Source organism: Pinus tabuliformis, chromosome 8, assembly GCF_031772625.1.
Source record: "Pinus tabuliformis cultivar Carrire ecotype Pingquan chromosome 8, CPIR1, whole genome shotgun sequence".
NCBI lineage: Eukaryota > Viridiplantae > Streptophyta > Pinopsida > Pinales > Pinaceae > Pinus > Pinus tabuliformis.
The window spans coordinates 1,325,265,598-1,325,279,060 of NC_142294.1; positions in this window are offsets into that span (position 1 = coordinate 1,325,265,598).

Below are 13,463 nucleotides of genomic sequence, written 5' to 3' on the forward strand. Positions count from 1 at the left end.
GAGTAGTAATTTTATGCTGAATATGATAGTTTTTTAGTGTTGCAGCAATTTTATTACCAGCAAATTGTGGTCCTCCATCCGTAATTATATCTCTTGGGAGGCCATATCGCACAAATATGTGGAACAGGAACTGTATGACGGAATCCTCTGTAGCTCTCGGCAATGCCTCTGCTTCAACCCATTTGCTGACATATTCTGTTGCTACCAGAATATATGTTTTCTAATTTGATGATGGGTTAATTGGACCAACAAAATCAAGTGCCCATCGTTCAAATGGTTCAATAACTAGCTGTGGGTTCAGGGGAATTTCATCAGACTGTCCTGAGCGTCTTGCTCTATGGCAGCTATCACAAGCTTGAATGAACTTCTTTGCATCTTTGAAGATCATGGGCCAATAATACCTTGTTTGTAGTACCTTGTGACCAGTTCTCTGATCTACGAAATGTCTGCCACATGGTCTGTCATGACAAGCTTTCAAGATGTCAAAAATTTCATCTTCACGGATGCATCTCCTGATGTGCATATCTGCCCCTGTATGAAATAGGTAGCCCCCAATCCAAGAAAATTGAGTATTACGCTGGACAATTTGCTTTCGTTCATTGGGGATCAGATGTTTCGGTAATTTTCCTACTTCTAAATAATTTGCAACATTAGCATACCAGGGTGTTTTAACAATAACAACGAACAAATGTTCATCTGGAAATTGATCTTCGACCGTTGCTGCATCCACTGGTTTTGGCATTCGTGAGAGAAAATCAGCTACAGGATTTTCTTTTCCAGGTTGATCCTTTATTGTGATATCGAATTCCTGCAATAAAATCAGCCATCTGGTTACTCTACCATTTGTGATTGGTTTATTCGCTAAATATTTTATGGCAGAGTGATATGTATATAAAATAACAGAATATCTAGTGATATAATGCTTAAATTTATTGACGGCATGTATTACAACTAAAAATTCCTTTTCAGTCACAATATAGTTCAATTCAGCAGCAGACAAGTTTTTGCTAATATAATAAATCACATATGGTTTTTTATCTTCTTCCTACCCAAGGACTTCTCCAATAGCTCTGTTTGAGGCATCTAATGAAATTTGAAATGGCAAGTCCCAATTTGGTCCTCGGAGTACTGGGGTTGTTGACACAAGATTTTTCAGATCCTCAAAAGCGCGATCATGTTTTTCTGTCCACACAAAGTCAACATTCCCTGTCAGTGCATATAAAGGTGCAACAATATGAGAAAAATGTTCTATAAATTTTCTATAATAACCAGAAAATCCAAGAAAACTGCGTACTTCTATCTGAGTGGTAGGAGTAGGTATTAACAAAATTATTTGAATTTTGGCTGGATCTATCTGTATTCCAGCTGCTAAAATATAATGGCCTAGAATAAGTCCTTCAGTCATCATCATATAGCATTTTTCATGGCTCAGACAGAGCCTGGTGGCAATGCATCGCTGCAACACTTTTTCTAGTGTGTCCAATGCTGGGTCAAAATCATCTCCGTATGGTGTAAAATCATCCATATATACTTCGAGACCTTCATTTATTAAATCTGAAAAGATGCTGAGGATATCCCTTTGAAATGTGGCAGGGGCATTGCATAGGCCAAAAGGTAAAACTCTGTAGGCAAATGTTCCCCAAGGACAGATTAAAGTAGTTTTGTCTTGGTCTTTAGGGGCAATCTGTATCTGATTGTATCCACTGAAGCCAACCAAGAAAGAAAAGAATTTCTTTCCCGCTAATGTATCTAATACATGGTTAATGAATGGAAGGGGAAAGTGGTATTTTTGTGTTGCTTTATTTAGCTCTCTATAATCTACACAAATCCTCCATTTTCCATTCTTCTTTGGCACCACTACAAGCGGAGAGACCCATTTGCTATCGGAGATAAGGTAAATAAAGTTCACATCTAACATTTTTTGAACTTAAGCTTTTAGAATGTCTTTTAGATGAGGGTAAGTCTCCTTTGTGGTTGATGGACATGCCTTGCATCATTTTCTATGTAAATGTGGTGTGTACATAACTGGGGATCGATTCCTTTCATGTCAGGATAATCCCATGCAAATTCTTCTTTGTATTTTCTCAGTAGATGGATTAGCTTCTCTTCTTGTTCCGGAGTCAGGCTGACATTAATGTTTAAAGCTTTTCCTTGCTCAATTTCTATAGTTTTGCTATTTGATACAGAGGTAGTAGGTATTGTTTGATCGTGAGTGTCTTTGAGAGGATCTTCTTCTAATTCATTATCAAATGCTACTTCTATCATATGACATTGTATGTGGGATCTAGATTTAGTTTGGCTAAGAAAGTTGTTAATGACATCATCCTCTGTTTGATCTTTGAAATCGAGGGCATCTTCTATGGTTAATGGGGATCTAATATTTTCGATGAGGTATAATATAAGATGTTTGTTAGTTTTCATTATTGTGACACTTGGTTGGGCTGGAGGATATAAGGCTAGATTCTTGATATTAGCCCCTCTAGTTATGATCATGCTGCCTTGTTGATAGCCAATATAAGCGTCAGTGGTTGCAAGCCAAGGTCTGCCTAAAATCAATGGATGTCCATCAAGTCGGTTTTTGGGGTTTATTATCAGGAAGTCGACAAGATACTCCCAGGAATAAATGGATACCATGACATCATGTAGTGTGCCTTCTGGCCTAACCATAGATCGGTCAGCCAGTTCTAATAAAGTGGAAGTTGTTTGTACTGATGTAATGCCCAGTTTTTGACGAGTAGTGGTTGTTACGATATTAATTGCAGCACTTAAATCAACTAAGGCATTTGCAAAAGTTTTCCCATTGATTTGTATTGTTACTATTGGATTTACTGGGTCTTCATATTTAATGGGTGTTTCTTTTCCTGGTAATAGGTCGGATAAGGTGCCAACTACTTGGACTATTGGGTTATTTTTTATTCTCCTCGATTCTTTTATACATAACTCTTTGATGGTTTTTGCATATATTGGGATGTCTTGGATGGCTTGGAGGAGTGGAATTTTTATGTACAGATTTTTAAATTCTCCCAGAATGTCAAAATCAGGATGTTGTATAGGTTGAGGCATAGTTAATCGTTCTGGGAATGGAGGAGAAGATGTGATTACTTGATCATGAGTTTTTTATCTGATCACATCCTCTTCTTGCAGTGGTTGTTCTATAGGTAACTGGTTTTCAACTTGAACGGTTTTATCTCCCTCTATTTCTATGATGTGCCCAGATCTTAATTGAAGGTCATTACACTCCCTTAGATCGGTTTCTATCTTTGGTGTTTCAATTATTTGAATGGATTGGATTGGTCTATTATTCAGATTAGGGTTGGGTTGGGCTAGGAGTTGCGGTCTTAAGTTAGACTGGGGGTTTTGTTGTAGTGTTGGCAGTGTAGTTTGGGGGAGCGGAATGGTTCCTACTAGCTGATTCATCGTTCTTTGCCAGTTTGTCTGCCAGGCTTGACTCTGTGAAGTAGGAGGGGACCATTGCACTGAATATACATGGTTTTGCCATTATGGTGGGGCATAGGGAAAATTTGGCCAATTAGGTTGACTTGCTTGATTCGGCCATGGTGATGATGAAGGAAATGGTTGTTGTGACCAATTTGAGAATGGAGGTTGATTTTTCTACATAGTATTATATTTCTGAGCATGATATTGTGGAGGCTGAAAAGAAGAAGTTGGATTGGAGAACATACCTGATTGTTTCGGCTGCCATTGACGGTGCTAATTAAGTAGGTACACCAGTTTTGGCTCTTCTTCCGCTTCCTTGTAGACTACCTTCAATCCAAGAAGTGAGGGACAACTTTCTGTAGAATGGTCTTTTGTACAAATGGCGCAAACTTGAACCGCATCTAACAGACACTCTTTGTGGCTGTGTTTCTTTCTGCATCTGGGACAGAATATTGCCAAATTTTTTTATACCTCTGCTTGTTTCTGCTTGGCCTGCATAATATCAAGTTGCATTGTTCGAGTCCCCAATATGTCGATTTTGAAATTTTCTAATAAATTTCCAATTTCTGCGCGAGTTACTCCTTCTGTAGAAATTATGTTATCTCTTGCAAACCTATCATGTTCTGCTGGTTTTAGTCTTGTGCTGCCTCTTGAACTCCTGATACATAAATTAATAATGTCAGCAAAATTTTCTTGATAAATATCTCCTTTTCCCATAATATTTATTGTTTCAATCCATTTTTCCTTCATTCCTCTAATTAATGTTGTTTTTAATACATTATTAGGTAAGGGTAATGATGCATAAGGAGATATTTGAAGATTATATTGAAAATGCTCAACATATTCTTCTAATGTTTCATTTGGTCTAGCTACCATCTGAAATATTTCATCTTTTAACTCTCTAGACCTGCAATAATCCTAATATTTTTTTAGAAAAGACTCTTTCATTTGATCCCAGTTATTTATAACACCACCACCCAACCCCATAAACCATCTTAAAGCAGCCCCTTTTAATGTAGAGGGAAATAATTTCAGTTTCTGGGTATCAGTGGTATAGTCATAACCTCTACACAACACATCAAATTCAAACAAGAATCCATCCGGATTTTCTGATGTAAGGCCATGGAATGTAAGGATATGCAGGAGAGGAATTTCTTTCATAGGAGCATTAGTTGTAGTTTCCACAATGGGATATTGCAGTGTAAAAGTTTGGGTGTTTGGCTGGTTTTGGGCCATTTGGTCAAATATGTGCAAATAATCTTCTAGGATGTCTAGGAGGGTATTCCTAGGCTGACAAGAGGGATTGGCTTCAATAGGAATGGCCTTAAGAACACTTCCTTTATCTGGGATGATGAGAGTTCCTAATATCTAGGGGTATTTTGGTTCTTGAGGTTCTTCAACTTCATTATGGATGATTTTTCAGCACTTCCCTTATCTGGGCTACTTAATGGCGGAATTATCCCAAGAGGAGATCTAGGTTCTTCAGTTTCCTCGGTTTCTCCTCTCCCTTCACAGAGGTTGCTAAGGTTCCCTTCTTGCAATGATTTTGGGCTAGAATTCTCAATTTATTGAAAATATTGCTCTTCGGTGTGACTATGCACCTCAGCAAAGGCTACAGATTGTGATCATGTGGCTTGAAGGGAACTAGTAGGCTATCTAGAAGTAACTTTTCTAGGTCCTACTGAAGGCTGAGATTCTTCTTTCTTAAGGATTTCATCTATAAAGGTTGATGAGCCAAGGGTCACCGACCCCTTAGCTTTATCAGGTGTGGGTAGATATTTAGGATTCTTTTCAGGCTTTTTCTTCTTAGTCATGCACACAAATCAAAGGCTAATTTCTACCTAGAAAACAAATCTATAGGAAAGTGGGCAGGGAAGCAGGGCTATTACATGCTCTGTACGCAGGTTCTTACCTTCCATTTTTAAAATCCAATTCTCTCCTAACAGGTTCTTACACTACTCTGGAAAAGAAACAAATGGCTACACTCTTCCCCAACAATGGTGCCAAAATGTCAAGCAGTAAAAAGGGTCTTTTTCACCTCTATTTACCCTACATTAATTGTCAATCCAGGAACAATTTGTTATCTCAAAGAGTGTACTCAGTTTGAGGTGGTCATTTGTCAGAGTAATGCTAGTAGTATAGTGCTCTAAATACAAGAGTAAACGGATGCTTGGAATAAAATCTACTTGCAAAAAGAAACCTAAGACTCAAATCATGCGTTCAAAAAGCTACAACAATTTATCAGTCAAGGGTACAGTAATGGTAACTCTTCCCTCTGTAAACTGATGCAATCAAAAAGCACTCAAAGAAAGGATCATCAATCTGGGAACTAGACAGCATATGTCGATGTTCACTACAGTCTCAGACCTTTTGCACACCAAAGCGATGATAAATTTAAATGACAAGAACTGGAACAACAACTATCTTTATAAACAGGATTGAACAACAAAACCTTAACCTACGGAAATGAATGCAACAATAATTATAACTTACAGGAATTAAGTAACAACCTTTGAATTGAGCAACAAACAGAAATGGAACAATGGACTAACATAAATAAAATATAGAACAACAACTTAGATCAAATATGAATGTACAACAAACCAGATTAAACACGCGACACACTTAATATTAAAAGGAACAGTAATCTGAGCTTCGATATAATAAGCATGAATCACAGCTATAAAGTAACAACAATTGCAATCACAACAGAACAACAATCCAGAATGAACAACAATCACAATTTAAGAATGAACCATACAGTAGTACTGATTTAGGAACATATAGCACTATTAATCTGTAATCGGATGGAAATTTGTAAGGAACAACAATGTTATATCAATTGTCAAAAGGAACAACAATGCGATATAAAGTTAGAATGAATAACATAGCATTCCTATTGCAAATAATAATACTACTTAGTCAACTATATATAACAGATCTGATATGTAAAACAGTAAAGCACGTCAGATTACTGAACAGAGTAAATGGAAGAAATCAAACCACACATAAATAAGAAATAATGGTACAGGAGCAAGTTATCCACCAGGGTCAGGCCCTTGGCCTCCAGGGACTCACTGATTAAGGTTACTCTAGTATCAATGATAGAATAGCAACCAGATTTATATATTGAACATGAAACAGAGTTACTGTGAAGCGCTCTTCAAAGAGAGTCGATAATCAAAGTTCAAGTACCAAGAAGAATTTCATAAAATAACAATAGTTCTCTCTCCCCCAAGCTAACAGTGCTACCCCTTCTTATAACAACCAAATGGCGATATCAATGATACAGAGGATTGTTAAGATAGCGATCCCTCAGGGTCAAAGGATCCTGAGGGATTCACCAAACTGTTAGTTCTCAGTTATCCCCTTGTTCTTTTGCACCGATTGGATATCTCCTTTTCCTTTTTCTGGCTGTTACGCTCCAATTTGGATCGCCTTGTTTGAACGTGGTTCCCTGTCAAAGGGACAACAATTAACTTGGTCTTGTTCTTTCCTTTGGGATGGCAGTCTTCCATTTTCTCCTCTTTCTACATAGAAAAAGGGTAATTATTAGTTATTTCATGTTACATATAAATCTTCTATATTTTATCATAATCTCTTGTCCTATACCTAGCTCATGATGTAAAAATGTTATGAGTTTTGAAGAAAAGATAACAAAGTAAATGAATATAACATACCTTCTCTAGTGCTCAATAGTAGGATTCCTTGTTTCCATAGTTCCTCTTTCAACTTTTCTTGCCAACCTAAATGCCTTCTCTAGTGAATCAGGTTCCCAAAGATGAACCTCATGTTGAATGTTATCCTTCAAAGTCCCTATGAAGACATCAATCCTTTGCTTCTTTGGAATACCATTTACCCTTATATTCAATTTTTGGAAGTCCTCAATGTGATCTTCCATTGAACCCTTTTGTTTGAGATTTATCAATTGGCTAAAGAAGGTGTTACTCTTTGTATCCTCATAATGTGCTATCATTTATTCCGTGAAAATTAACTAAGTGACAAGTGCTTTACGAGAACGATGCCCTTTATACCATAAAAATTTATTCAATTCTAAATATAAATATGCAATATGTACATTTTGTAATAGTTGTACACCATGTAGATCAAAATATTCTTCCATATATAGTATCCAATTTACCGGATCCTTGCCATCAAACTTCCTCATATCGCCTTTTCTTGATTTTAGGAGCTCGATCTTGAAACGACTGTAACTATGTAATTACGGATCTCCAAGGTCTGAAATTGCAACCTATAGTATCCCTCTATGTCTTCTTTCCAATTCCACCAGTCTAATCAAAATTGGATTCTCAAAGAAAGAGGTATGCCCAATATCCCAAGATAACCTGCTTATATAATTGTTTAGTAGAGCGAACTTATACGAAGTGCCACATGTTTCTGTTTTGACCTTTGGACCAAAAAACAATACACATAAAATTACAGCTCGTCCACTTTCTGTATCTTTTTACGAAATTTCAATCTGATTCTCATAGAGAAAGTTATGATGATTTTCCTCAAGTCACATATTTTGAATGTAATTCAGGAGCTTGCTAAAACCCTAAATTTCTTGGACTGTATCTCTGAAAATATAGTGAAACAAGATCTAAAATTTGGGAGTGAGCTTTACCACGTTTTTGGATCAAATGGGTTTTAATTTCAGAGTTTGAAACTTCGTAGAAAAATAATTATAGAAAAAATTCCACAATGACCTGTTTGAGATGGAATTATGGAGCTTCCAAAAACCTTAACTTCTTGAGATCATATCTTCGAAAATATAGTGAGAAAAGATATGAAATTTGGACACGCGATTCAGCAAGATTTCGTCTCAAATGGGTTTGTTTTTTGGCTTCTGAAACATCGCAAAAAAAACGATATAGCGAAAATTCCACGATGGCCTGTTTGGAGCAGAAAAACCCTAGAATCCAAAGCTCTGATACCAAATGTTATGAAACCATCTCACAAAAAGATAGAAAGAGAGATCAAAGCCTTCAAAATAAGCATCTTCGAGGGGGGAAGCTCCTTTACATTACACAAATGAATAATTCTTGGATGCTACAAATGACAAGACCTCCTTTCTATATATAGGAGTCTAAGGGGTCATAATATAATCAGAGCCAACATAACAATAATAATGTAAGGGCACAACAAGATAATAAGGGGGTTGCACTAATAACAATAAGGGGTTATAATAGTAGTATAGGGATCTAACAATGCATGACAGAAATAAATACATGCAAATTAATGGGAAATGCTATGGGTAAAATTGCTTAAGGTAGAGTTCATTAAGAGGATTAGGAAGGAGTTGGCCTTCGGAATCCTCCAGGAGATATGCCCCCTTGCCTAAGTCCTTATGAATGATGTAAGGTCCTAGCTATAATGATTCGAACTTCCCATGTCCTAGGGTATCATGGGTCTGGTCATACACCAGAACAAGATCACCTTCGTGGAAGGCACAAGAGTTGACCTTTTGGTCATACTTAGCTTTGGTGCGATTTCTGGCCACTTCAATGGTTTGCAAAGAAATACGACGGTCTTCAGAGGCATGTTCAAGCATGACAAGTTTTTTTTCTAATGGATGGGTGTTAGGGAGAAGTTCGACAGCTAGGTGAAGGGAAGGGATCTCACACTCGATTGGAAAGACTGCCTCCTCACCAAAAACAAGGTGGAAAGGAGTGAACCTAATGGCGGTTTTGGAAAAATTTCTATAGGCCCATAAAGTTGGAAAGAGCATAAGGTTCCAGTTTGTCTTGTGCTTATTCATCATCTACAAAAGCATTATTTTCAGAATCTTATTGACTGCTTCAACCTGTCCATTACCTTGGGGTTAATAAGACGATGAATACTGGTGCTAAAAGCCCAACAGTGAGGATGACTCATGCAATAGCTCATCTTCAAAATGTTGGCCATGGTCAAATACCAATTGTTTCAGAACTTTGAATCGAGCAATAACATGGTTAAAAAAAAGAGTTGCGGTAGCCACCGTGTTATTGAATGTTGGCATGGTCTCAGCCCATTTGGTAAAATAGTCAACCGTGATAATATATTTATGGTTATTAATAGATGGTGGTCGACACTCCATAAAGTCAATGGCCCATTTATAGAAAGGACCAACAACGATGACAGGATGGAGGGGAGCCAGTGGGGATCTTGCCTTTGGGGAAAAATATTCGTAATTAGGGAAGTGTTTGACTGCCTCAATGCAATCAATGAAGAGAGAAGGCCAAAAGTAACCAGCATGCATGACTTTCTGGGAAGTGGCCATACCAAAGAGGTGACTACCACAAGTGCCACTGTCAGAGGAGTTTAGCACTTGCTCTGCCTCAGGATGGGTGAGACAACTATGAAAGATAGAATCCACATCGCGATGATAAAGGTCATCACCAATGAGGAGGTATCGAGGGGCCTTGTATTGAATTCATCGTGGATCATCATGAGTAATATGGCGGGCGAACTTTTGGGTTCAAAAATATGTGAAGATATCTCCGTACCAAGGATCATCTATAGTGATGACAAACAAGTGTTCATCCGAGAGCTCGTCATTAACCAGCGGATCACGTGCACTAGTGTCTAATTCAGAAATGAGTTTGGCGAGGGCCAAACCTTTCTTACTCTTAGGCATAACAAACTCAAGATTGAATTCCTTGAGGATGATGGTTCAACGCGCATACTTCCCATTGATGATTCGTCGACTCAATAGGAAGGTCATGGGGTTGGAGTTTGTTACGACCCTGGTGGTACGTGTAAGGATATAGTGATGAAGCTTTTGGATGTATAAAATGATAGGTAGTGCCAATTTCTCTTCATGAGAGTAGTTCACGGGGGGATCTATGGGGTTATTACTGACCTAGTAGATAACATTCTCATTCATATCATCATCTTCTTGAATAAGGACCCCATTGACCAAATGGGCAGAAGCAGAAATGTACAAGATGAAATCCTTGGTGAAGTCAGGGGGACTAATCAAGGGAGAAAATGTGAGAGCATGCTTCAGGGCATCAACATACTATTGAGCATGGTCATCCCAAACAAATGGAATGGTTGAGCGAAGGAGTCTAAGAAACCCATGTGTGGTGGTCGCATAGTCAAGCATGAACCTATGAAGGAAGTTGGCTTTGCCTTGAAGGTTTTGTAACTAGCGCAAGGTACGTGGAGGTGGAAGCTCAAGAATGGCTTGAAATTTCAAGGGTTCAAGAGTGATACCATTCTTCGACACAATGAATCCTAACAGATAGTTAGTAGGAACACGAAAGACACATTTCAATGGATTAAGATGAATGTTATACTTTCAACATTGGAGAGAAATGGTGAGAAAATCATGAATATGTTGCACCTGAGACCTAGAAACAGTGGTGAGATCATTAAGGTAAGAAAGGATATGGTGCGCCAAGTCATGAAAATAGTATGACATGGCCCGCTGAAATTTTGCTCCAGCATTTTTTGAGTCGAATGGCATGACCCGATAAGCAAAGGCTCCCCACGAACTAATGAGCATTGTCTTTAACTGATCAGCACGACGTATATTGATCTGGTTGTATCTGGAGAATCCATCCATAAAGGATATAACCTCATGCCCCGCACACTCATCAATGATCTGGTCAATAAAGGGTGTGGGAAAGTTGTCTTTGGGACATGCTTTGTTCAGGTCACAAAAATCTGTGCAGACACGAATGGTGCATTACTTCTTGAGAACAGGAACCAGTTTAGATACCCATGTGGTATACTCAATGTGATAGATGAAATCAGCTTACTTGAGCTTGTCGATCTTGGATTTGATGGCCTCACAATGAGAAGGGTGGATGGGTATCAACTTCTGACAGAAAAGAGTGGCATCGAGCCATGTTTCGATATGGTGTTCAACAATGGTGGGATCAAGTCAGGGCATTGTTTGGTCAATTTAGTGTGATCTAAATTGCTATTTATAATGTCAACCCGGGGTTCATAAACTGACGAAGTGAAGTGTACTATATGTACTAGATAACCATTTCCTTAGTCTTTTGTCGTTTTTTTACTTTTTTTAAGTTTGTTTTTGGATTTATCTTTCCCTAATGTGAGATGATGAAAATGTAATAAAGCAAGTGGAATATGGATGATTATGGTGATCTCTAAAACTTAAAAGAGAGCAAGCTTTAAAATGACTGAAATGAAATCAATTCTTAAAAAGAAATAAAAACATCAAACAATGAACTAATGACATCAGCCCAGTATCTTTGTTGCTGAATGAAAATGAAAGTGAAATCTACACTAAATTCAATTAAAAGCAAGAACAACTAACCCACACTATTTCAAATTTTCAACTCAATCTTCCTTATGAAAAGATATCATGAAATGTTAAGCAATGTGAAATCTAAAAGAAGTTAAACTGCAGAAAATAAATTAATCACACTACTTTAACTTTCTTGACCTTTTGCCTTTCATCTTAATTTACCCTGTGAGAAACAGTCATAAACAAGTCAAGCAATGTGAGATTTAAAGCAAACTAAATCAAGCTATAATGAGTGATATTCTGGTTCCTAATACATTTATTTGATTATAGAAAGGAACCATTAACAGATGCATAGCATGATATCTAAGAACAAAGAATAAATGTGCTACTCAAGGAAATGACAGTACTTGAAATCAAACTTCAGAAAACAAAGGTCAGCGAAAAAGACAAGATGATCTCGTATGCCAATAGTGATAAAAGGAAAAGGTGACAAATTGCCCCGGGCTACCTAAAAAACCTGCAAAACCACTGATCAATTGTAACCATGAAAGAGCAGTAATGAAAATGTAAATCAACAGAAATCAAAGCTTTGTTATGTACAACTAATATACATGATGAAATAAAATGCAGAATTTAAAGGAAATATGTACAGCTAATATACATGAACAAAAATAAAGCAATGCAAAGGTTAAAGACAACTGTACAAGGTCTCAGTAAGCAGGGGCCCTCTGCCACTTCAACCAATTCAATGAACAGCTACACGCGGAAGTTCAAACCAGTCTTCTCATATATTAAACAACAACATAAAAAATGCAGTGGGGAAATAAAACAGTCTTCAAATTACATTAACAACGACTAACTTTACAGCGTTCATGAACGCATTATTTATAAGGAAAGAGAGCTAAACAGTTTAACTAAATCTGCGCTATTAACCGCGCTGCCAGAGACACGTGAATCCTCCTCAGCCCGGATCTAGGTAACTGTCATCGTGTTTATTAAATCCAGGAGGTATGTCTGTTGGATTTGTGCTGCCAGGATGTCTTCGTGGCTAAGGATTGTGCCACGTAGCTTCACGTGCTCAAAACCAGAGCTACGCAGAGCCGTGCCACCGCTGGACACTTCCGTTGACCACCCTTTGCCCCCTGTTTGACCGCGGGCTTTCATGGCTGTGCTGGCTGATCTGGAGGGACACGATCCATGTCCTTGACTCCTGGAACTTGCCCATGTGGCTCATCCCTTCAAAGGACACCTGTAGTATGGTGTTTGAAAAAACAACTGCGGAATCCTGTGCTAGCTGCAGAATCCTGGGTCAGCTGCAGAAACCTGTATCAGCTGCGGAAATTGAACAAAATTCTAAACCAAACAACAGTCATCAGCGTAGTTAGGAAATCATGTCAAAAGCTCCTTTTTAAACTAAAATACAATGATTTAATCAGCTAGGTGGATGAAATGAGTGGAAGAAGAAGGCTGAGAGGGTGTGTAGGAGAGTGCAGGTTCGAGGCTCAACATACCCCCACTGTGAAGGTGTTGCATGTCCTCATGCAACCAAAACTGAGTTATTTTCCTTCAATCCATGTGCTCTGAGGCTTCTGCAAGAACATCTAACCCTCTTCTTTTCCTCTTTGATGCTAAAACGGTCCTTGGTTTCCTGACTAGACATTTGAACTTAATATTAATCAATGCCCTGCTCAACTTTTTACATTTTCTCTTCAGCTTCCTATTCTTCTTTTGCCACAGTCCTAAATGGAGCATAGTGTTATCGTGGACAATCTTGTCTACCTTACTCTGCTCTTTGAGGGCTTCGTTTTCTTGTTTAATGTGC